This window comes from Oncorhynchus mykiss, unplaced genomic scaffold, assembly GCF_013265735.2.
Source record: "Oncorhynchus mykiss isolate Arlee unplaced genomic scaffold, USDA_OmykA_1.1 un_scaffold_490, whole genome shotgun sequence".
NCBI classification, from domain to species: domain Eukaryota; kingdom Metazoa; phylum Chordata; class Actinopteri; order Salmoniformes; family Salmonidae; genus Oncorhynchus; species Oncorhynchus mykiss.
The window spans coordinates 43185-61366 of NW_023493937.1; the positions used below are offsets into that span (position 1 = coordinate 43185).

General features: G+C 45.2%; 52 non-coding genes and 1 pseudogene across 52 annotated transcripts; all 53 read left to right on the forward strand.

The window, feature by feature from the left end:
• The first annotated feature begins 18 nt into the window (after positions 1–18).
• Positions 19–137, forward strand: LOC118958382. Its single transcript, XR_005047372.1, has one exon. It is a non-coding gene; the product is annotated as a 5S ribosomal RNA (ribosomal RNA).
• Positions 138–314: 177 nt separating this feature from the next.
• Positions 315–433, forward strand: LOC118958383. Its single transcript, XR_005047373.1, has one exon. It is a non-coding gene; the product is annotated as a 5S ribosomal RNA (ribosomal RNA).
• Positions 434–693: 260 nt separating this feature from the next.
• LOC118958384 lies at positions 694–812 on the forward strand. The gene has a single exon (XR_005047374.1). It is a non-coding gene; the product is annotated as a 5S ribosomal RNA (ribosomal RNA).
• Positions 813–989: 177 nt separating this feature from the next.
• Positions 990–1108, forward strand: LOC118958385. The gene has a single exon (XR_005047375.1). It is a non-coding gene; the product is annotated as a 5S ribosomal RNA (ribosomal RNA).
• Positions 1109–1368: 260 nt separating this feature from the next.
• On the forward strand, positions 1369–1487 carry LOC118958386. Its single transcript, XR_005047376.1, has one exon. It is a non-coding gene; the product is annotated as a 5S ribosomal RNA (ribosomal RNA).
• Positions 1488–1747: 260 nt separating this feature from the next.
• On the forward strand, positions 1748–1866 carry LOC118958387. The gene has a single exon (XR_005047377.1). It is a non-coding gene; the product is annotated as a 5S ribosomal RNA (ribosomal RNA).
• Positions 1867–2125: 259 nt separating this feature from the next.
• Positions 2126–2244, forward strand: LOC118958388. The gene has a single exon (XR_005047378.1). It is a non-coding gene; the product is annotated as a 5S ribosomal RNA (ribosomal RNA).
• A 260-nt stretch (positions 2245–2504) lies between these two features.
• LOC118958389 lies at positions 2505–2623 on the forward strand. Its single transcript, XR_005047379.1, has one exon. It is a non-coding gene; the product is annotated as a 5S ribosomal RNA (ribosomal RNA).
• Positions 2624–2800: 177 nt separating this feature from the next.
• On the forward strand, positions 2801–2919 carry LOC118958391. Its single transcript, XR_005047381.1, has one exon. It is a non-coding gene; the product is annotated as a 5S ribosomal RNA (ribosomal RNA).
• A 260-nt stretch (positions 2920–3179) lies between these two features.
• Positions 3180–3298, forward strand: LOC118958392. The gene has a single exon (XR_005047382.1). It is a non-coding gene; the product is annotated as a 5S ribosomal RNA (ribosomal RNA).
• A 177-nt stretch (positions 3299–3475) lies between these two features.
• LOC118958393 lies at positions 3476–3594 on the forward strand. The gene has a single exon (XR_005047383.1). It is a non-coding gene; the product is annotated as a 5S ribosomal RNA (ribosomal RNA).
• Positions 3595–3771: 177 nt separating this feature from the next.
• LOC118958394 lies at positions 3772–3890 on the forward strand. Its single transcript, XR_005047384.1, has one exon. It is a non-coding gene; the product is annotated as a 5S ribosomal RNA (ribosomal RNA).
• Positions 3891–4150: 260 nt separating this feature from the next.
• On the forward strand, positions 4151–4269 carry LOC118958395. Its single transcript, XR_005047385.1, has one exon. It is a non-coding gene; the product is annotated as a 5S ribosomal RNA (ribosomal RNA).
• Positions 4270–4446: 177 nt separating this feature from the next.
• On the forward strand, positions 4447–4565 carry LOC118958396. Its single transcript, XR_005047386.1, has one exon. It is a non-coding gene; the product is annotated as a 5S ribosomal RNA (ribosomal RNA).
• A 259-nt stretch (positions 4566–4824) lies between these two features.
• LOC118958397 lies at positions 4825–4943 on the forward strand. Its single transcript, XR_005047387.1, has one exon. It is a non-coding gene; the product is annotated as a 5S ribosomal RNA (ribosomal RNA).
• A 260-nt stretch (positions 4944–5203) lies between these two features.
• On the forward strand, positions 5204–5322 carry LOC118958398. Its single transcript, XR_005047388.1, has one exon. It is a non-coding gene; the product is annotated as a 5S ribosomal RNA (ribosomal RNA).
• Positions 5323–5582: 260 nt separating this feature from the next.
• On the forward strand, positions 5583–5701 carry LOC118958399. The gene has a single exon (XR_005047389.1). It is a non-coding gene; the product is annotated as a 5S ribosomal RNA (ribosomal RNA).
• Positions 5702–5878: 177 nt separating this feature from the next.
• On the forward strand, positions 5879–5997 carry LOC118958400. The gene has a single exon (XR_005047390.1). It is a non-coding gene; the product is annotated as a 5S ribosomal RNA (ribosomal RNA).
• A 260-nt stretch (positions 5998–6257) lies between these two features.
• Positions 6258–6376, forward strand: LOC118958402. Its single transcript, XR_005047392.1, has one exon. It is a non-coding gene; the product is annotated as a 5S ribosomal RNA (ribosomal RNA).
• A 177-nt stretch (positions 6377–6553) lies between these two features.
• Positions 6554–6662, forward strand: LOC118958558 (annotated as a pseudogene).
• Positions 6663–6922: 260 nt separating this feature from the next.
• Positions 6923–7041, forward strand: LOC118958403. The gene has a single exon (XR_005047393.1). It is a non-coding gene; the product is annotated as a 5S ribosomal RNA (ribosomal RNA).
• A 177-nt stretch (positions 7042–7218) lies between these two features.
• Positions 7219–7337, forward strand: LOC118958404. The gene has a single exon (XR_005047394.1). It is a non-coding gene; the product is annotated as a 5S ribosomal RNA (ribosomal RNA).
• A 260-nt stretch (positions 7338–7597) lies between these two features.
• On the forward strand, positions 7598–7716 carry LOC118958405. Its single transcript, XR_005047395.1, has one exon. It is a non-coding gene; the product is annotated as a 5S ribosomal RNA (ribosomal RNA).
• A 260-nt stretch (positions 7717–7976) lies between these two features.
• On the forward strand, positions 7977–8095 carry LOC118958406. The gene has a single exon (XR_005047396.1). It is a non-coding gene; the product is annotated as a 5S ribosomal RNA (ribosomal RNA).
• Positions 8096–8355: 260 nt separating this feature from the next.
• On the forward strand, positions 8356–8474 carry LOC118958407. The gene has a single exon (XR_005047397.1). It is a non-coding gene; the product is annotated as a 5S ribosomal RNA (ribosomal RNA).
• A 177-nt stretch (positions 8475–8651) lies between these two features.
• LOC118958408 lies at positions 8652–8770 on the forward strand. The gene has a single exon (XR_005047398.1). It is a non-coding gene; the product is annotated as a 5S ribosomal RNA (ribosomal RNA).
• Positions 8771–9030: 260 nt separating this feature from the next.
• On the forward strand, positions 9031–9149 carry LOC118958409. The gene has a single exon (XR_005047399.1). It is a non-coding gene; the product is annotated as a 5S ribosomal RNA (ribosomal RNA).
• A 177-nt stretch (positions 9150–9326) lies between these two features.
• LOC118958410 lies at positions 9327–9445 on the forward strand. Its single transcript, XR_005047400.1, has one exon. It is a non-coding gene; the product is annotated as a 5S ribosomal RNA (ribosomal RNA).
• Positions 9446–9705: 260 nt separating this feature from the next.
• Positions 9706–9824, forward strand: LOC118958411. The gene has a single exon (XR_005047401.1). It is a non-coding gene; the product is annotated as a 5S ribosomal RNA (ribosomal RNA).
• Positions 9825–10001: 177 nt separating this feature from the next.
• Positions 10002–10120, forward strand: LOC118958413. The gene has a single exon (XR_005047403.1). It is a non-coding gene; the product is annotated as a 5S ribosomal RNA (ribosomal RNA).
• Positions 10121–10380: 260 nt separating this feature from the next.
• On the forward strand, positions 10381–10499 carry LOC118958414. The gene has a single exon (XR_005047404.1). It is a non-coding gene; the product is annotated as a 5S ribosomal RNA (ribosomal RNA).
• A 260-nt stretch (positions 10500–10759) lies between these two features.
• LOC118958415 lies at positions 10760–10878 on the forward strand. The gene has a single exon (XR_005047405.1). It is a non-coding gene; the product is annotated as a 5S ribosomal RNA (ribosomal RNA).
• A 177-nt stretch (positions 10879–11055) lies between these two features.
• On the forward strand, positions 11056–11174 carry LOC118958416. The gene has a single exon (XR_005047406.1). It is a non-coding gene; the product is annotated as a 5S ribosomal RNA (ribosomal RNA).
• A 260-nt stretch (positions 11175–11434) lies between these two features.
• Positions 11435–11553, forward strand: LOC118958417. The gene has a single exon (XR_005047407.1). It is a non-coding gene; the product is annotated as a 5S ribosomal RNA (ribosomal RNA).
• A 177-nt stretch (positions 11554–11730) lies between these two features.
• LOC118958418 lies at positions 11731–11849 on the forward strand. The gene has a single exon (XR_005047408.1). It is a non-coding gene; the product is annotated as a 5S ribosomal RNA (ribosomal RNA).
• A 260-nt stretch (positions 11850–12109) lies between these two features.
• Positions 12110–12228, forward strand: LOC118958419. Its single transcript, XR_005047409.1, has one exon. It is a non-coding gene; the product is annotated as a 5S ribosomal RNA (ribosomal RNA).
• Positions 12229–12405: 177 nt separating this feature from the next.
• On the forward strand, positions 12406–12524 carry LOC118958420. The gene has a single exon (XR_005047410.1). It is a non-coding gene; the product is annotated as a 5S ribosomal RNA (ribosomal RNA).
• Positions 12525–12784: 260 nt separating this feature from the next.
• Positions 12785–12903, forward strand: LOC118958421. Its single transcript, XR_005047411.1, has one exon. It is a non-coding gene; the product is annotated as a 5S ribosomal RNA (ribosomal RNA).
• A 177-nt stretch (positions 12904–13080) lies between these two features.
• LOC118958422 lies at positions 13081–13199 on the forward strand. Its single transcript, XR_005047412.1, has one exon. It is a non-coding gene; the product is annotated as a 5S ribosomal RNA (ribosomal RNA).
• A 260-nt stretch (positions 13200–13459) lies between these two features.
• Positions 13460–13578, forward strand: LOC118958424. The gene has a single exon (XR_005047414.1). It is a non-coding gene; the product is annotated as a 5S ribosomal RNA (ribosomal RNA).
• A 177-nt stretch (positions 13579–13755) lies between these two features.
• LOC118958425 lies at positions 13756–13874 on the forward strand. The gene has a single exon (XR_005047415.1). It is a non-coding gene; the product is annotated as a 5S ribosomal RNA (ribosomal RNA).
• Positions 13875–14134: 260 nt separating this feature from the next.
• On the forward strand, positions 14135–14253 carry LOC118958426. The gene has a single exon (XR_005047416.1). It is a non-coding gene; the product is annotated as a 5S ribosomal RNA (ribosomal RNA).
• A 260-nt stretch (positions 14254–14513) lies between these two features.
• On the forward strand, positions 14514–14632 carry LOC118958427. Its single transcript, XR_005047417.1, has one exon. It is a non-coding gene; the product is annotated as a 5S ribosomal RNA (ribosomal RNA).
• A 177-nt stretch (positions 14633–14809) lies between these two features.
• Positions 14810–14928, forward strand: LOC118958428. Its single transcript, XR_005047418.1, has one exon. It is a non-coding gene; the product is annotated as a 5S ribosomal RNA (ribosomal RNA).
• Positions 14929–15188: 260 nt separating this feature from the next.
• LOC118958429 lies at positions 15189–15307 on the forward strand. The gene has a single exon (XR_005047419.1). It is a non-coding gene; the product is annotated as a 5S ribosomal RNA (ribosomal RNA).
• Positions 15308–15484: 177 nt separating this feature from the next.
• Positions 15485–15603, forward strand: LOC118958430. The gene has a single exon (XR_005047420.1). It is a non-coding gene; the product is annotated as a 5S ribosomal RNA (ribosomal RNA).
• A 260-nt stretch (positions 15604–15863) lies between these two features.
• LOC118958431 lies at positions 15864–15982 on the forward strand. The gene has a single exon (XR_005047421.1). It is a non-coding gene; the product is annotated as a 5S ribosomal RNA (ribosomal RNA).
• A 177-nt stretch (positions 15983–16159) lies between these two features.
• Positions 16160–16278, forward strand: LOC118958432. The gene has a single exon (XR_005047422.1). It is a non-coding gene; the product is annotated as a 5S ribosomal RNA (ribosomal RNA).
• Positions 16279–16455: 177 nt separating this feature from the next.
• On the forward strand, positions 16456–16574 carry LOC118958433. Its single transcript, XR_005047423.1, has one exon. It is a non-coding gene; the product is annotated as a 5S ribosomal RNA (ribosomal RNA).
• A 260-nt stretch (positions 16575–16834) lies between these two features.
• Positions 16835–16953, forward strand: LOC118958435. Its single transcript, XR_005047425.1, has one exon. It is a non-coding gene; the product is annotated as a 5S ribosomal RNA (ribosomal RNA).
• Positions 16954–17130: 177 nt separating this feature from the next.
• Positions 17131–17249, forward strand: LOC118958436. The gene has a single exon (XR_005047426.1). It is a non-coding gene; the product is annotated as a 5S ribosomal RNA (ribosomal RNA).
• Positions 17250–17507: 258 nt separating this feature from the next.
• Positions 17508–17626, forward strand: LOC118958437. The gene has a single exon (XR_005047427.1). It is a non-coding gene; the product is annotated as a 5S ribosomal RNA (ribosomal RNA).
• A 260-nt stretch (positions 17627–17886) lies between these two features.
• On the forward strand, positions 17887–18005 carry LOC118958438. Its single transcript, XR_005047428.1, has one exon. It is a non-coding gene; the product is annotated as a 5S ribosomal RNA (ribosomal RNA).
• The last annotated feature ends 177 nt before the right edge of the window (positions 18006–18182 follow it).

The window sequence follows — 18182 nt, forward strand, 5'->3', positions numbered from 1 at the left end:
ACCAAGAGATAGTTTCTCGCTTACGGCCACACCGGCCTGAGTACGCCTGATCTCGTCCGATCTCGGAAGCTAAGCAGGGTCGGGCCTGGTTAGTACTTGGATGGGAGACCGCCTGGGAATACCAGGTGCTGTAAGCTTTTTGTCACTGCCTTGTGGAATTTCAACTCTTTGTCCGTTTTTTCCCACAAGGCTGAAATATGTGCCCTCGCTTTGAAATAAGTAAGCAAGGTTAGTTTGTATTTCATCCAACAATCTGTGCTACAAATTATGGCTACAGTATATGCAATTTCATCCACTTTTTGAGATTGCCTTTCGCTTACGGCCACACCGGCCTGAGTACGCCTGATCTCGTCCGATCTCGGAAGCTAAGCAGGGTCGGGCCTGGTTAGTACTTGGATGGGAGACCGCCTGGGAATACCAGGTGCTGTAAGCTTTTTGTCACTGCCTTGTGGAATTTCAACTCTTTGTCCGTTTTTTCCCACAAGGCTGAAATATGTGCCCTCGCTTTGAAATAAGTAAGCAAGGTTAGTTTGTATTTCATCCAACAATCTGTGCTACAAATTATGGCTACAGTATATGCAATTTCTTCCACTTTTTGAGTGACACAAAGATGCTTATCTAAATGGTGGAAATGCAACAGCTGTTAATCAGGCTCACTTTGACTTTACATAGTGCACCAAGAGATAGTTTCTCGCTTACGGCCACACCGGCCTGAGTACGCCTGATCTCGTCCGATCTCGGAAGCTAAGCAGGGTCGGGCCTGGTTAGTACTTGGATGGGAGACCGCCTGGGAATACCAGGTGCTGTAAGCTTTTTGTCACTGCCTTGTGGAATTTCAACTCTTTGTCCGTTTTTTCCCACAAGGCTGAAATATGTGCCCTCGCTTTGAAATAAGTAAGCAAGGTTAGTTTGTATTTCATCCAACAATCTGTGCTACAAATTATGGCTACAGTATATGCAATTTCATCCACTTTTTGAGATTGCCTTTCGCTTACGGCCACACCGGCCTGAGTACGCCTGATCTCGTCCGATCTCGGAAGCTAAGCAGGGTCGGGCCTGGTTAGTACTTGGATGGGAGACCGCCTGGGAATACCAGGTGCTGTAAGCTTTTTGTCACTGCCTTGTGGAATTTCAACTCTTTGTCCGTTTTTTCCCACAAGGCTGAAATATGTGCCCTCGCTTTGAAATAAGTAAGCAAGGTTAGTTTGTATTTCATCCAACAATCTGTGCTACAAATTATGGCTACAGTATATGCAATTTCTTCCACTTTTTGAGTGACACAAAGATGCTTATCTAAATGGTGGAAATGCAACAGCTGTTAATCAGGCTCACTTTGACTTTACATAGTGCACCAAGAGATAGTTTCTCGCTTACGGCCACACCGGCCTGAGTACGCCTGATCTCGTCCGATCTCGGAAGCTAAGCAGGGTCGGGCCTGGTTAGTACTTGGATGGGAGACCGCCTGGGAATACCAGGTGCTGTAAGCTTTTTGTCACTGCCTTGTGGAATTTCAACTCTTTGTCCGTTTTTTCCCACAAGGCTGAAATATGTGCCCTCGCTTTGAAATAAGTAAGCAAGGTTAGTTTGTATTTCATCCAACAATCTGTGCTACAAATTATGGCTACAGTATATGCAATTTCTTCCACTTTTTGAGTGACACAAAGATGCTTATCTAAATGGTGGAAATGCAACAGCTGTTAATCAGGCTCACTTTGACTTTACATAGTGCACCAAGAGATAGTTTCTCGCTTACGGCCACACCGGCCTGAGTACGCCTGATCTCGTCCGATCTCGGAAGCTAAGCAGGGTCGGGCCTGGTTAGTACTTGGATGGGAGACCGCCTGGGAATACCAGGTGCTGTAAGCTTTTTGTCACTGCCTTGTGGAATTTCAACTCTTTGTCCGTTTTTTCCCACAAGGCTGAAATATGTGCCCTCGCTTTGAAATAAGTAAGCAAGGTTAGTTTGTATTTCATCCAACAATCTGTGCTACAAATTATGGCTACAGTATATGCAATTTCTTCCACTTTTTGAGTGACACAAAGATGCTTATCTAAATGGTGGAAATGCAACAGCTGTTAATCAGCTCACTTTGACTTTACATAGTGCACCAAGAGATAGTTTCTCGCTTACGGCCACACCGGCCTGAGTACGCCTGATCTCGTCCGATCTCGGAAGCTAAGCAGGGTCGGGCCTGGTTAGTACTTGGATGGGAGACCGCCTGGGAATACCAGGTGCTGTAAGCTTTTTGTCACTGCCTTGTGGAATTTCAACTCTTTGTCCGTTTTTTCCCACAAGGCTGAAATATGTGCCCTCGCTTTGAAATAAGTAAGCAAGGTTAGTTTGTATTTCATCCAACAATCTGTGCTACAAATTATGGCTACAGTATATGCAATTTCTTCCACTTTTTGAGTGACACAAAGATGCTTATCTAAATGGTGGAAATGCAACAGCTGTTAATCAGGCTCACTTTGACTTTACATAGTGCACCAAGAGATAGTTTCTCGCTTACGGCCACACCGGCCTGAGTACGCCTGATCTCGTCCGATCTCGGAAGCTAAGCAGGGTCGGGCCTGGTTAGTACTTGGATGGGAGACCGCCTGGGAATACCAGGTGCTGTAAGCTTTTTGTCACTGCCTTGTGGAATTTCAACTCTTTGTCCGTTTTTTCCCACAAGGCTGAAATATGTGCCCTCGCTTTGAAATAAGTAAGCAAGGTTAGTTTGTATTTCATCCAACAATCTGTGCTACAAATTATGGCTACAGTATATGCAATTTCATCCACTTTTTGAGATTGCCTTTCGCTTACGGCCACACCGGCCTGAGTACGCCTGATCTCGTCCGATCTCGGAAGCTAAGCAGGGTCGGGCCTGGTTAGTACTTGGATGGGAGACCGCCTGGGAATACCAGGTGCTGTAAGCTTTTTGTCACTGCCTTGTGGAATTTCAACTCTTTGTCCGTTTTTTCCCACAAGGCTGAAATATGTGCCCTCGCTTTGAAATAAGTAAGCAAGGTTAGTTTGTATTTCATCCAACAATCTGTGCTACAAATTATGGCTACAGTATATGCAATTTCTTCCACTTTTTGAGTGACACAAAGATGCTTATCTAAATGGTGGAAATGCAACAGCTGTTAATCAGGCTCACTTTGACTTTACATAGTGCACCAAGAGATAGTTTCTCGCTTACGGCCACACCGGCCTGAGTACGCCTGATCTCGTCCGATCTCGGAAGCTAAGCAGGGTCGGGCCTGGTTAGTACTTGGATGGGAGACCGCCTGGGAATACCAGGTGCTGTAAGCTTTTTGTCACTGCCTTGTGGAATTTCAACTCTTTGTCCGTTTTTTCCCACAAGGCTGAAATATGTGCCCTCGCTTTGAAATAAGTAAGCAAGGTTAGTTTGTATTTCATCCAACAATCTGTGCTACAAATTATGGCTACAGTATATGCAATTTCATCCACTTTTTGAGATTGCCTTTCGCTTACGGCCACACCGGCCTGAGTACGCCTGATCTCGTCCGATCTCGGAAGCTAAGCAGGGTCGGGCCTGGTTAGTACTTGGATGGGAGACCGCCTGGGAATACCAGGTGCTGTAAGCTTTTTGTCACTGCCTTGTGGAATTTCAACTCTTTGTCCGTTTTTTCCCACAAGGCTGAAATATGTGCCCTCGCTTTGAAATAAGTAAGCAAGGTTAGTTTGTATTTCATCCAACAATCTGTGCTACAAATTATGGCTACAGTATATGCAATTTCATCCACTTTTTGAGATTGCCTTTCGCTTACGGCCACACCGGCCTGAGTACGCCTGATCTCGTCCGATCTCGGAAGCTAAGCAGGGTCGGGCCTGGTTAGTACTTGGATGGGAGACCGCCTGGGAATACCAGGTGCTGTAAGCTTTTTGTCACTGCCTTGTGGAATTTCAACTCTTTGTCCGTTTTTTCCCACAAGGCTGAAATATGTGCCCTCGCTTTGAAATAAGTAAGCAAGGTTAGTTTGTATTTCATCCAACAATCTGTGCTACAAATTATGGCTACAGTATATGCAATTTCTTCCACTTTTTGAGTGACACAAAGATGCTTATCTAAATGGTGGAAATGCAACAGCTGTTAATCAGGCTCACTTTGACTTTACATAGTGCACCAAGAGATAGTTTCTCGCTTACGGCCACACCGGCCTGAGTACGCCTGATCTCGTCCGATCTCGGAAGCTAAGCAGGGTCGGGCCTGGTTAGTACTTGGATGGGAGACCGCCTGGGAATACCAGGTGCTGTAAGCTTTTTGTCACTGCCTTGTGGAATTTCAACTCTTTGTCCGTTTTTTCCCACAAGGCTGAAATATGTGCCCTCGCTTTGAAATAAGTAAGCAAGGTTAGTTTGTATTTCATCCAACAATCTGTGCTACAAATTATGGCTACAGTATATGCAATTTCATCCACTTTTTGAGATTGCCTTTCGCTTACGGCCACACCGGCCTGAGTACGCCTGATCTCGTCCGATCTCGGAAGCTAAGCAGGGTCGGGCCTGGTTAGTACTTGGATGGGAGACCGCCTGGGAATACCAGGTGCTGTAAGCTTTTTGTCACTGCCTTGTGGAATTTCAACTCTTTGTCCGTTTTTTCCCACAAGGCTGAAATATGTGCCCTCGCTTTGAAATAAGTAAGCAAGGTTAGTTTGTATTTCATCCAACAATCTGTGCTACAAATTATGGCTACAGTATATGCAATTTCTTCCACTTTTTGAGTGACACAAAGATGCTTATCTAAATGGTGGAAATGCAACAGCTGTTAATCAGGCTCACTTTGACTTTACATAGTGCACCAGAGATAGTTTCTCGCTTACGGCCACACCGGCCTGAGTACGCCTGATCTCGTCCGATCTCGGAAGCTAAGCAGGGTCGGGCCTGGTTAGTACTTGGATGGGAGACCGCCTGGGAATACCAGGTGCTGTAAGCTTTTTGTCACTGCCTTGTGGAATTTCAACTCTTTGTCCGTTTTTTCCCACAAGGCTGAAATATGTGCCCTCGCTTTGAAATAAGTAAGCAAGGTTAGTTTGTATTTCATCCAACAATCTGTGCTACAAATTATGGCTACAGTATATGCAATTTCTTCCACTTTTTGAGTGACACAAAGATGCTTATCTAAATGGTGGAAATGCAACAGCTGTTAATCAGGCTCACTTTGACTTTACATAGTGCACCAAGAGATAGTTTCTCGCTTACGGCCACACCGGCCTGAGTACGCCTGATCTCGTCCGATCTCGGAAGCTAAGCAGGGTCGGGCCTGGTTAGTACTTGGATGGGAGACCGCCTGGGAATACCAGGTGCTGTAAGCTTTTTGTCACTGCCTTGTGGAATTTCAACTCTTTGTCCGTTTTTTCCCACAAGGCTGAAATATGTGCCCTCGCTTTGAAATAAGTAAGCAAGGTTAGTTTGTATTTCATCCAACAATCTGTGCTACAAATTATGGCTACAGTATATGCAATTTCTTCCACTTTTTGAGTGACACAAAGATGCTTATCTAAATGGTGGAAATGCAACAGCTGTTAATCAGGCTCACTTTGACTTTACATAGTGCACCAAGAGATAGTTTCTCGCTTACGGCCACACCGGCCTGAGTACGCCTGATCTCGTCCGATCTCGGAAGCTAAGCAGGGTCGGGCCTGGTTAGTACTTGGATGGGAGACCGCCTGGGAATACCAGGTGCTGTAAGCTTTTTGTCACTGCCTTGTGGAATTTCAACTCTTTGTCCGTTTTTTCCCACAAGGCTGAAATATGTGCCCTCGCTTTGAAATAAGTAAGCAAGGTTAGTTTGTATTTCATCCAACAATCTGTGCTACAAATTATGGCTACAGTATATGCAATTTCATCCACTTTTTGAGATTGCCTTTCGCTTACGGCCACACCGGCCTGAGTACGCCTGATCTCGTCCGATCTCGGAAGCTAAGCAGGGTCGGGCCTGGTTAGTACTTGGATGGGAGACCGCCTGGGAATACCAGGTGCTGTAAGCTTTTTGTCACTGCCTTGTGGAATTTCAACTCTTTGTCCGTTTTTTCCCACAAGGCTGAAATATGTGCCCTCGCTTTGAAATAAGTAAGCAAGGTTAGTTTGTATTTCATCCAACAATCTGTGCTACAAATTATGGCTACAGTATATGCAATTTCTTCCACTTTTTGAGTGACACAAAGATGCTTATCTAAATGGTGGAAATGCAACAGCTGTTAATCAGGCTCACTTTGACTTTACATAGTGCACCAAGAGATAGTTTCTCGCTTACGGCCACACCGGCCTGAGTACGCCTGATCTCGTCCGATCTCGGAAGCTAAGCAGGGTCGGGCCTGGTTAGTACTTGGATGGGAGACCGCCTGGGAATACCAGGTGCTGTAAGCTTTTTGTCACTGCCTTGTGGAATTTCAACTCTTTGTCCGTTTTTTCCCACAAGGCTGAAATATGTGCCCTCGCTTTGAAATAAGTAAGCAAGGTTAGTTTGTATTTCATCCAACAATCTGTGCTACAAATTATGGCTACAGTATATGCAATTTCATCCACTTTTTGAGATTGCCTTTCGCTTACGGCCACACCGGCCTGAGTACGTCTGATCTCGGAAGCTAAGCAGGGTCGGGCCTGGTTAGTACTTGGATGGGAGACCGCCTGGGAATACCAGGTGCTGTAAGCTTTTTGTCACTGCCTTGTGGAATTTCAACTCTTTGTCCGTTTTTTCCCACAAGGCTGAAATATGTGCCCTCGCTTTGAAATAAGTAAGCAAGGTTAGTTTGTATTTCATCCAACAATCTGTGCTACAAATTATGGCTACAGTATATGCAATTTCTTCCACTTTTTGAGTGACACAAAGATGCTTATCTAAATGGTGGAAATGCAACAGCTGTTAATCAGGCTCACTTTGACTTTACATAGTGCACCAAGAGATAGTTTCTCGCTTACGGCCACACCGGCCTGAGTACGCCTGATCTCGTCCGATCTCGGAAGCTAAGCAGGGTCGGGCCTGGTTAGTACTTGGATGGGAGACCGCCTGGGAATACCAGGTGCTGTAAGCTTTTTGTCACTGCCTTGTGGAATTTCAACTCTTTGTCCGTTTTTTCCCACAAGGCTGAAATATGTGCCCTCGCTTTGAAATAAGTAAGCAAGGTTAGTTTGTATTTCATCCAACAATCTGTGCTACAAATTATGGCTACAGTATATGCAATTTCATCCACTTTTTGAGATTGCCTTTCGCTTACGGCCACACCGGCCTGAGTACGCCTGATCTCGTCCGATCTCGGAAGCTAAGCAGGGTCGGGCCTGGTTAGTACTTGGATGGGAGACCGCCTGGGAATACCAGGTGCTGTAAGCTTTTTGTCACTGCCTTGTGGAATTTCAACTCTTTGTCCGTTTTTTCCCACAAGGCTGAAATATGTGCCCTCGCTTTGAAATAAGTAAGCAAGGTTAGTTTGTATTTCATCCAACAATCTGTGCTACAAATTATGGCTACAGTATATGCAATTTCTTCCACTTTTTGAGTGACACAAAGATGCTTATCTAAATGGTGGAAATGCAACAGCTGTTAATCAGGCTCACTTTGACTTTACATAGTGCACCAAGAGATAGTTTCTCGCTTACGGCCACACCGGCCTGAGTACGCCTGATCTCGTCCGATCTCGGAAGCTAAGCAGGGTCGGGCCTGGTTAGTACTTGGATGGGAGACCGCCTGGGAATACCAGGTGCTGTAAGCTTTTTGTCACTGCCTTGTGGAATTTCAACTCTTTGTCCGTTTTTTCCCACAAGGCTGAAATATGTGCCCTCGCTTTGAAATAAGTAAGCAAGGTTAGTTTGTATTTCATCCAACAATCTGTGCTACAAATTATGGCTACAGTATATGCAATTTCTTCCACTTTTTGAGTGACACAAAGATGCTTATCTAAATGGTGGAAATGCAACAGCTGTTAATCAGGCTCACTTTGACTTTACATAGTGCACCAAGAGATAGTTTCTCGCTTACGGCCACACCGGCCTGAGTACGCCTGATCTCGTCCGATCTCGGAAGCTAAGCAGGGTCGGGCCTGGTTAGTACTTGGATGGGAGACCGCCTGGGAATACCAGGTGCTGTAAGCTTTTTGTCACTGCCTTGTGGAATTTCAACTCTTTGTCCGTTTTTTCCCACAAGGCTGAAATATGTGCCCTCGCTTTGAAATAAGTAAGCAAGGTTAGTTTGTATTTCATCCAACAATCTGTGCTACAAATTATGGCTACAGTATATGCAATTTCTTCCACTTTTTGAGTGACACAAAGATGCTTATCTAAATGGTGGAAATGCAACAGCTGTTAATCAGGCTCACTTTGACTTTACATAGTGCACCAAGAGATAGTTTCTCGCTTACGGCCACACCGGCCTGAGTACGCCTGATCTCGTCCGATCTCGGAAGCTAAGCAGGGTCGGGCCTGGTTAGTACTTGGATGGGAGACCGCCTGGGAATACCAGGTGCTGTAAGCTTTTTGTCACTGCCTTGTGGAATTTCAACTCTTTGTCCGTTTTTTCCCACAAGGCTGAAATATGTGCCCTCGCTTTGAAATAAGTAAGCAAGGTTAGTTTGTATTTCATCCAACAATCTGTGCTACAAATTATGGCTACAGTATATGCAATTTCATCCACTTTTTGAGATTGCCTTTCGCTTACGGCCACACCGGCCTGAGTACGCCTGATCTCGTCCGATCTCGGAAGCTAAGCAGGGTCGGGCCTGGTTAGTACTTGGATGGGAGACCGCCTGGGAATACCAGGTGCTGTAAGCTTTTTGTCACTGCCTTGTGGAATTTCAACTCTTTGTCCGTTTTTTCCCACAAGGCTGAAATATGTGCCCTCGCTTTGAAATAAGTAAGCAAGGTTAGTTTGTATTTCATCCAACAATCTGTGCTACAAATTATGGCTACAGTATATGCAATTTCTTCCACTTTTTGAGTGACACAAAGATGCTTATCTAAATGGTGGAAATGCAACAGCTGTTAATCAGGCTCACTTTGACTTTACATAGTGCACCAAGAGATAGTTTCTCGCTTACGGCCACACCGGCCTGAGTACGCCTGATCTCGTCCGATCTCGGAAGCTAAGCAGGGTCGGGCCTGGTTAGTACTTGGATGGGAGACCGCCTGGGAATACCAGGTGCTGTAAGCTTTTTGTCACTGCCTTGTGGAATTTCAACTCTTTGTCCGTTTTTTCCCACAAGGCTGAAATATGTGCCCTCGCTTTGAAATAAGTAAGCAAGGTTAGTTTGTATTTCATCCAACAATCTGTGCTACAAATTATGGCTACAGTATATGCAATTTCATCCACTTTTTGAGATTGCCTTTCGCTTACGGCCACACCGGCCTGAGTACGCCTGATCTCGTCCGATCTCGGAAGCTAAGCAGGGTCGGGCCTGGTTAGTACTTGGATGGGAGACCGCCTGGGAATACCAGGTGCTGTAAGCTTTTTGTCACTGCCTTGTGGAATTTCAACTCTTTGTCCGTTTTTTCCCACAAGGCTGAAATATGTGCCCTCGCTTTGAAATAAGTAAGCAAGGTTAGTTTGTATTTCATCCAACAATCTGTGCTACAAATTATGGCTACAGTATATGCAATTTCTTCCACTTTTTGAGTGACACAAAGATGCTTATCTAAATGGTGGAAATGCAACAGCTGTTAATCAGGCTCACTTTGACTTTACATAGTGCACCAAGAGATAGTTTCTCGCTTACGGCCACACCGGCCTGAGTACGCCTGATCTCGTCCGATCTCGGAAGCTAAGCAGGGTCGGGCCTGGTTAGTACTTGGATGGGAGACCGCCTGGGAATACCAGGTGCTGTAAGCTTTTTGTCACTGCCTTGTGGAATTTCAACTCTTTGTCCGTTTTTTCCCACAAGGCTGAAATATGTGCCCTCGCTTTGAAATAAGTAAGCAAGGTTAGTTTGTATTTCATCCAACAATCTGTGCTACAAATTATGGCTACAGTATATGCAATTTCATCCACTTTTTGAGATTGCCTTTCGCTTACGGCCACACCGGCCTGAGTACGCCTGATCTCGTCCGATCTCGGAAGCTAAGCAGGGTCGGGCCTGGTTAGTACTTGGATGGGAGACCGCCTGGGAATACCAGGTGCTGTAAGCTTTTTGTCACTGCCTTGTGGAATTTCAACTCTTTGTCCGTTTTTTCCCACAAGGCTGAAATATGTGCCCTCGCTTTGAAATAAGTAAGCAAGGTTAGTTTGTATTTCATCCAACAATCTGTGCTACAAATTATGGCTACAGTATATGCAATTTCTTCCACTTTTTGAGTGACACAAAGATGCTTATCTAAATGGTGGAAATGCAACAGCTGTTAATCAGGCTCACTTTGACTTTACATAGTGCACCAAGAGATAGTTTCTCGCTTACGGCCACACCGGCCTGAGTACGCCTGATCTCGTCCGATCTCGGAAGCTAAGCAGGGTCGGGCCTGGTTAGTACTTGGATGGGAGACCGCCTGGGAATACCAGGTGCTGTAAGCTTTTTGTCACTGCCTTGTGGAATTTCAACTCTTTGTCCGTTTTTTCCCACAAGGCTGAAATATGTGCCCTCGCTTTGAAATAAGTAAGCAAGGTTAGTTTGTATTTCATCCAACAATCTGTGCTACAAATTATGGCTACAGTATATGCAATTTCTTCCACTTTTTGAGTGACACAAAGATGCTTATCTAAATGGTGGAAATGCAACAGCTGTTAATCAGGCTCACTTTGACTTTACATAGTGCACCAAGAGATAGTTTCTCGCTTACGGCCACACCGGCCTGAGTACGCCTGATCTCGTCCGATCTCGGAAGCTAAGCAGGGTCGGGCCTGGTTAGTACTTGGATGGGAGACCGCCTGGGAATACCAGGTGCTGTAAGCTTTTTGTCACTGCCTTGTGGAATTTCAACTCTTTGTCCGTTTTTTCCCACAAGGCTGAAATATGTGCCCTCGCTTTGAAATAAGTAAGCAAGGTTAGTTTGTATTTCATCCAACAATCTGTGCTACAAATTATGGCTACAGTATATGCAATTTCATCCACTTTTTGAGATTGCCTTTCGCTTACGGCCACACCGGCCTGAGTACGCCTGATCTCGTCCGATCTCGGAAGCTAAGCAGGGTCGGGCCTGGTTAGTACTTGGATGGGAGACCGCCTGGGAATACCAGGTGCTGTAAGCTTTTTGTCACTGCCTTGTGGAATTTCAACTCTTTGTCCGTTTTTTCCCACAAGGCTGAAATATGTGCCCTCGCTTTGAAATAAGTAAGCAAGGTTAGTTTGTATTTCATCCAACAATCTGTGCTACAAATTATGGCTACAGTATATGCAATTTCTTCCACTTTTTGAGTGACACAAAGATGCTTATCTAAATGGTGGAAATGCAACAGCTGTTAATCAGGCTCACTTTGACTTTACATAGTGCACCAAGAGATAGTTTCTCGCTTACGGCCACACCGGCCTGAGTACGCCTGATCTCGTCCGATCTCGGAAGCTAAGCAGGGTCGGGCCTGGTTAGTACTTGGATGGGAGACCGCCTGGGAATACCAGGTGCTGTAAGCTTTTTGTCACTGCCTTGTGGAATTTCAACTCTTTGTCCGTTTTTTCCCACAAGGCTGAAATATGTGCCCTCGCTTTGAAATAAGTAAGCAAGGTTAGTTTGTATTTCATCCAACAATCTGTGCTACAAATTATGGCTACAGTATATGCAATTTCATCCACTTTTTGAGATTGCCTTTCGCTTACGGCCACACCGGCCTGAGTACGCCTGATCTCGTCCGATCTCGGAAGCTAAGCAGGGTCGGGCCTGGTTAGTACTTGGATGGGAGACCGCCTGGGAATACCAGGTGCTGTAAGCTTTTTGTCACTGCCTTGTGGAATTTCAACTCTTTGTCCGTTTTTTCCCACAAGGCTGAAATATGTGCCCTCGCTTTGAAATAAGTAAGCAAGGTTAGTTTGTATTTCATCCAACAATCTGTGCTACAAATTATGGCTACAGTATATGCAATTTCTTCCACTTTTTGAGTGACACAAAGATGCTTATCTAAATGGTGGAAATGCAACAGCTGTTAATCAGGCTCACTTTGACTTTACATAGTGCACCAAGAGATAGTTTCTCGCTTACGGCCACACCGGCCTGAGTACGCCTGATCTCGTCCGATCTCGGAAGCTAAGCAGGGTCGGGCCTGGTTAGTACTTGGATGGGAGACCGCCTGGGAATACCAGGTGCTGTAAGCTTTTTGTCACTGCCTTGTGGAATTTCAACTCTTTGTCCGTTTTTTCCCACAAGGCTGAAATATGTGCCCTCGCTTTGAAATAAGTAAGCAAGGTTAGTTTGTATTTCATCCAACAATCTGTGCTACAAATTATGGCTACAGTATATGCAATTTCATCCACTTTTTGAGATTGCCTTTCGCTTACGGCCACACCGGCCTGAGTACGCCTGATCTCGTCCGATCTCGGAAGCTAAGCAGGGTCGGGCCTGGTTAGTACTTGGATGGGAGACCGCCTGGGAATACCAGGTGCTGTAAGCTTTTTGTCACTGCCTTGTGGAATTTCAACTCTTTGTCCGTTTTTTCCCACAAGGCTGAAATATGTGCCCTCGCTTTGAAATAAGTAAGCAAGGTTAGTTTGTATTTCATCCAACAATCTGTGCTACAAATTATGGCTACAGTATATGCAATTTCTTCCACTTTTTGAGTGACACAAAGATGCTTATCTAAATGGTGGAAATGCAACAGCTGTTAATCAGGCTCACTTTGACTTTACATAGTGCACCAAGAGATAGTTTCTCGCTTACGGCCACACCGGCCTGAGTACGCCTGATCTCGTCCGATCTCGGAAGCTAAGCAGGGTCGGGCCTGGTTAGTACTTGGATGGGAGACCGCCTGGGAATACCAGGTGCTGTAAGCTTTTTGTCACTGCCTTGTGGAATTTCAACTCTTTGTCCGTTTTTTCCCACAAGGCTGAAATATGTGCCCTCGCTTTGAAATAAGTAAGCAAGGTTAGTTTGTATTTCATCCAACAATCTGTGCTACAAATTATGGCTACAGTATATGCAATTTCATCCACTTTTTGAGATTGCCTTTCGCTTACGGCCACACCGGCCTGAGTACGCCTGATCTCGTCCGATCTCGGAAGCTAAGCAGGGTCGGGCCTGGTTAGTACTTGGATGGGAGACCGCCTGGGAATACCAGGTGCTGTAAGCTTTTTGTCACTGCCTTGTGGAATTTCAACTCTTTGTCCGTTTTTTCCCACAAGGCTGAAATATGTGCCCTCGCTTTGAAATAAGTAAGCAAGGTTAGTTTGTATTTCATCCAACAATCTGTGCTACAAATTATGGCTACAGTATATGCAATTTCTTCCACTTTTTGAGTGACACAAAGATGCTTATCTAAATGGTGGAAATGCAACAGCTGTTAATCAGGCTCACTTTGACTTTACATAGTGCACCAAGAGATAGTTTCTCGCTTACGGCCACACCGGCCTGAGTACGCCTGATCTCGTCCGATCTCGGAAGCTAAGCAGGGTCGGGCCTGGTTAGTACTTGGATGGGAGACCGCCTGGGAATACCAGGTGCTGTAAGCTTTTTGTCACTGCCTTGTGGAATTTCAACTCTTTGTCCGTTTTTTCCCACAAGGCTGAAATATGTGCCCTCGCTTTGAAATAAGTAAGCAAGGTTAGTTTGTATTTCATCCAACAATCTGTGCTACAAATTATGGCTACAGTATATGCAATTTCATCCACTTTTTGAGATTGCCTTTCGCTTACGGCCACACCGGCCTGAGTACGCCTGATCTCGTCCGATCTCGGAAGCTAAGCAGGGTCGGGCCTGGTTAGTACTTGGATGGGAGACCGCCTGGGAATACCAGGTGCTGTAAGCTTTTTGTCACTGCCTTGTGGAATTTCAACTCTTTGTCCGTTTTTTCCCACAAGGCTGAAATATGTGCCCTCGCTTTGAAATAAGTAAGCAAGGTTAGTTTGTATTTCATCCAACAATCTGTGCTACAAATTATGGCTACAGTATATGCAATTTCTTCCACTTTTTGAGTGACACAAAGATGCTTATCTAAATGGTGGAAATGCAACAGCTGTTAATCAGGCTCACTTTGACTTTACATAGTGCACCAAGAGATAGTTTCTCGCTTACGGCCACACCGGCCTGAGTACGCCTGATCTCGTCCGATCTCGGAAGCTAAGCAGGGTCGGGCCTGGTTAGTACTTGGATGGGAGACCGCCTGGGAATACCAGGTGCTGTAAGCTTTTTGTCACTGCCTTGTGGAATTTCAACTCTTTGTCCGTTTTTTCCCACAAGGCTGAAATATGTGCCCTCGCTTTGAAATAAGTAAGCAAGGTTAGTTTGTATTTCATCCAACAATCTGTGCTACAAATTATGGCTACAGTATATGCAATTTCTTCCACTTTTTGAGTGACACAAAGATGCTTATCTAAATGGTGGAAATGCAACAGCTGTTAATCAGGCTCACTTTGACTTTACATAGTGCACCAAGAGATAGTTTCTCGCTTACGGCCACACCGGCCTGAGTACGCCTGATCTCGTCCGATCTCGGAAGCTAAGCAGGGTCGGGCCTGGTTAGTACTTGGATGGGAGACCGCCTGGGAATACCAGGTGCTGTAAGCTTTTTGTCACTGCCTTGTGGAATTTCAACTCTTTGTCCGTTTTTTCCCACAAGGCTGAAATATGTGCCCTCGCTTTGAAATAAGTAAGCAAGGTTAGTTTGTATTTCATCCAACAATCTGTGCTACAAATTATGGCTACAGTATATGCAATTTCATCCACTTTTTGAGATTGCCTTTCGCTTACGGCCACACCGGCCTGAGTACGCCTGATCTCGTCCGATCTCGGAAGCTAAGCAGGGTCGGGCCTGGTTAGTACTTGGATGGGAGACCGCCTGGGAATACCAGGTGCTGTAAGCTTTTTGTCACTGCCTTGTGGAATTTCAACTCTTTGTCCGTTTTTTCCCACAAGGCTGAAATATGTGCCCTCGCTTTGAAATAAGTAAGCAAGGTTAGTTTGTATTTCATCCAACAATCTGTGCTACAAATTATGGCTACAGTATATGCAATTTCTTCCACTTTTTGAGTGACACAAAGATGCTTATCTAAATGGTGGAAATGCAACAGCTGTTAATCAGGCTCACTTTGACTTTACATAGTGCACCAAGAGATAGTTTCTCGCTTACGGCCACACCGGCCTGAGTACGCCTGATCTCGTCCGATCTCGGAAGCTAAGCAGGGTCGGGCCTGGTTAGTACTTGGATGGGAGACCGCCTGGGAATACCAGGTGCTGTAAGCTTTTTGTCACTGCCTTGTGGAATTTCAACTCTTTGTCCGTTTTTTCCCACAAGGCTGAAATATGTGCCCTCGCTTTGAAATAAGTAAGCAAGGTTAGTTTGTATTTCATCCAACAATCTGTGCTACAAATTATGGCTACAGTATATGCAATTTCATCCACTTTTTGAGATTGCCTTTCGCTTACGGCCACACCGGCCTGAGTACGCCTGATCTCGTCCGATCTCGGAAGCTAAGCAGGGTCGGGCCTGGTTAGTACTTGGATGGGAGACCGCCTGGGAATACCAGGTGCTGTAAGCTTTTTGTCACTGCCTTGTGGAATTTCAACTCTTTGTCCGTTTTTTCCCACAAGGCTGAAATATGTGCCCTCGCTTTGAAATAAGTAAGCAAGGTTAGTTTGTATTTCATCCAACAATCTGTGCTACAAATTATGGCTACAGTATATGCAATTTCTTCCACTTTTTGAGTGACACAAAGATGCTTATCTAAATGGTGGAAATGCAACAGCTGTTAATCAGGCTCACTTTGACTTTACATAGTGCACCAAGAGATAGTTTCTCGCTTACGGCCACACCGGCCTGAGTACGCCTGATCTCGTCCGATCTCGGAAGCTAAGCAGGGTCGGGCCTGGTTAGTACTTGGATGGGAGACCGCCTGGGAATACCAGGTGCTGTAAGCTTTTTGTCACTGCCTTGTGGAATTTCAACTCTTTGTCCGTTTTTTCCCACAAGGCTGAAATATGTGCCCTCGCTTTGAAATAAGTAAGCAAGGTTAGTTTGTATTTCATCCAACAATCTGTGCTACAAATTATGGCTACAGTATATGCAATTTCATCCACTTTTTGAGATTGCCTTTCGCTTACGGCCACACCGGCCTGAGTACGCCTGATCTCGTCCGATCTCGGAAGCTAAGCAGGGTCGGGCCTGGTTAGTACTTGGATGGGAGACCGCCTGGGAATACCAGGTGCTGTAAGCTTTTTGTCACTGCCTTGTGGAATTTCAACTCTTTGTCCGTTTTTTCCCACAAGGCTGAAATATGTGCCCTCGCTTTGAAATAAGTAAGCAAGGTTAGTTTGTATTTCATCCAACAATCTGTGCTACAAATTATGGCTACAGTATATGCAATTTCATCCACTTTTTGAGATTGCCTTTCGCTTACGGCCACACCGGCCTGAGTACGCCTGATCTCGTCCGATCTCGGAAGCTAAGCAGGGTCGGGCCTGGTTAGTACTTGGATGGGAGACCGCCTGGGAATACCAGGTGCTGTAAGCTTTTTGTCACTGCCTTGTGGAATTTCAACTCTTTGTCCGTTTTTTCCCACAAGGCTGAAATATGTGCCCTCGCTTTGAAATAAGTAAGCAAGGTTAGTTTGTATTTCATCCAACAATCTGTGCTACAAATTATGGCTACAGTATATGCAATTTCTTCCACTTTTTGAGTGACACAAAGATGCTTATCTAAATGGTGGAAATGCAACAGCTGTTAATCAGGCTCACTTTGACTTTACATAGTGCACCAAGAGATAGTTTCTCGCTTACGGCCACACCGGCCTGAGTACGCCTGATCTCGTCCGATCTCGGAAGCTAAGCAGGGTCGGGCCTGGTTAGTACTTGGATGGGAGACCGCCTGGGAATACCAGGTGCTGTAAGCTTTTTGTCACTGCCTTGTGGAATTTCAACTCTTTGTCCGTTTTTTCCCACAAGGCTGAAATATGTGCCCTCGCTTTGAAATAAGTAAGCAAGGTTAGTTTGTATTTCATCCAACAATCTGTGCTACAAATTATGGCTACAGTATATGCAATTTCATCCACTTTTTGAGATTGCCTTTCGCTTACGGCCACACCGGCCTGAGTACGCCTGATCTCGTCCGATCTCGGAAGCTAAGCAGGGTCGGGCCTGGTTAGTACTTGGATGGGAGACCGCCTGGGAATACCAGGTGCTGTAAGCTTTTTGTCACTGCCTTGTGGAATTTCAACTCTTTGTCCGTTTTTTCCCACAAGGCTGAAATATGTGCCCTCGCTTTGAAATAAGTAAGCAAGGTTAGTTTGTATTTCATCCAACAATCTGTGCTACAAATTATGGCTACAGTATATGCAATTTCTTCCACTTTTTGAGTGACACAAAGATGCTTATCTAAATGGGGAAATGCAACAGCTGTTAATCAGGCTCACTTTGACTTTACATAGTGCACCAAGAGATATTTCTCGCTTACGGCCACACCGGCCTGAGTACGCCTGATCTCGTCCGATCTCGGAAGCTAAGCAGGGTCGGGCCTGGTTAGTACTTGGATGGGAGACCGCCTGGGAATACCAGGTGCTGTAAGCTTTTTGTCACTGCCTTGTGGAATTTCAACTCTTTGTCCGTTTTTTCCCACAAGGCTGAAATATGTGCCCTCGCTTTGAAATAAGTAAGCAAGGTTAGTTTGTATTTCATCCAACAATCTGTGCTACAAATTATGGCTACAGTATATGCAATTTCTTCCACTTTTTGAGTGACACAAAGATGCTTATCTAAATGGTGGAAATGCAACAGCTGTTAATCAGGCTCACTTTGACTTTACATAGTGCACCAAGAGATAGTTTCTCGCTTACGGCCACACCGGCCTGAGTACGCCTGATCTCGTCCGATCTCGGAAGCTAAGCAGGGTCGGGCCTGGTTAGTACTTGGATGGGAGACCGCCTGGGAATACCAGGTGCTGTAAGCTTTTTGTCACTGCCTTGTGGAATTTCAACTCTTTGTCCGTTTTTTCCCACAAGGCTGAAATATGTGCCCTCGCTTTGAAATAAGTAAGCAAGGTTAGTTTGTATTTCATCCAACAATCTGTGCTACAAATTATGGCTACAGTATATGCAATTTCTTCCACTTTTTGAGTGACACAAAG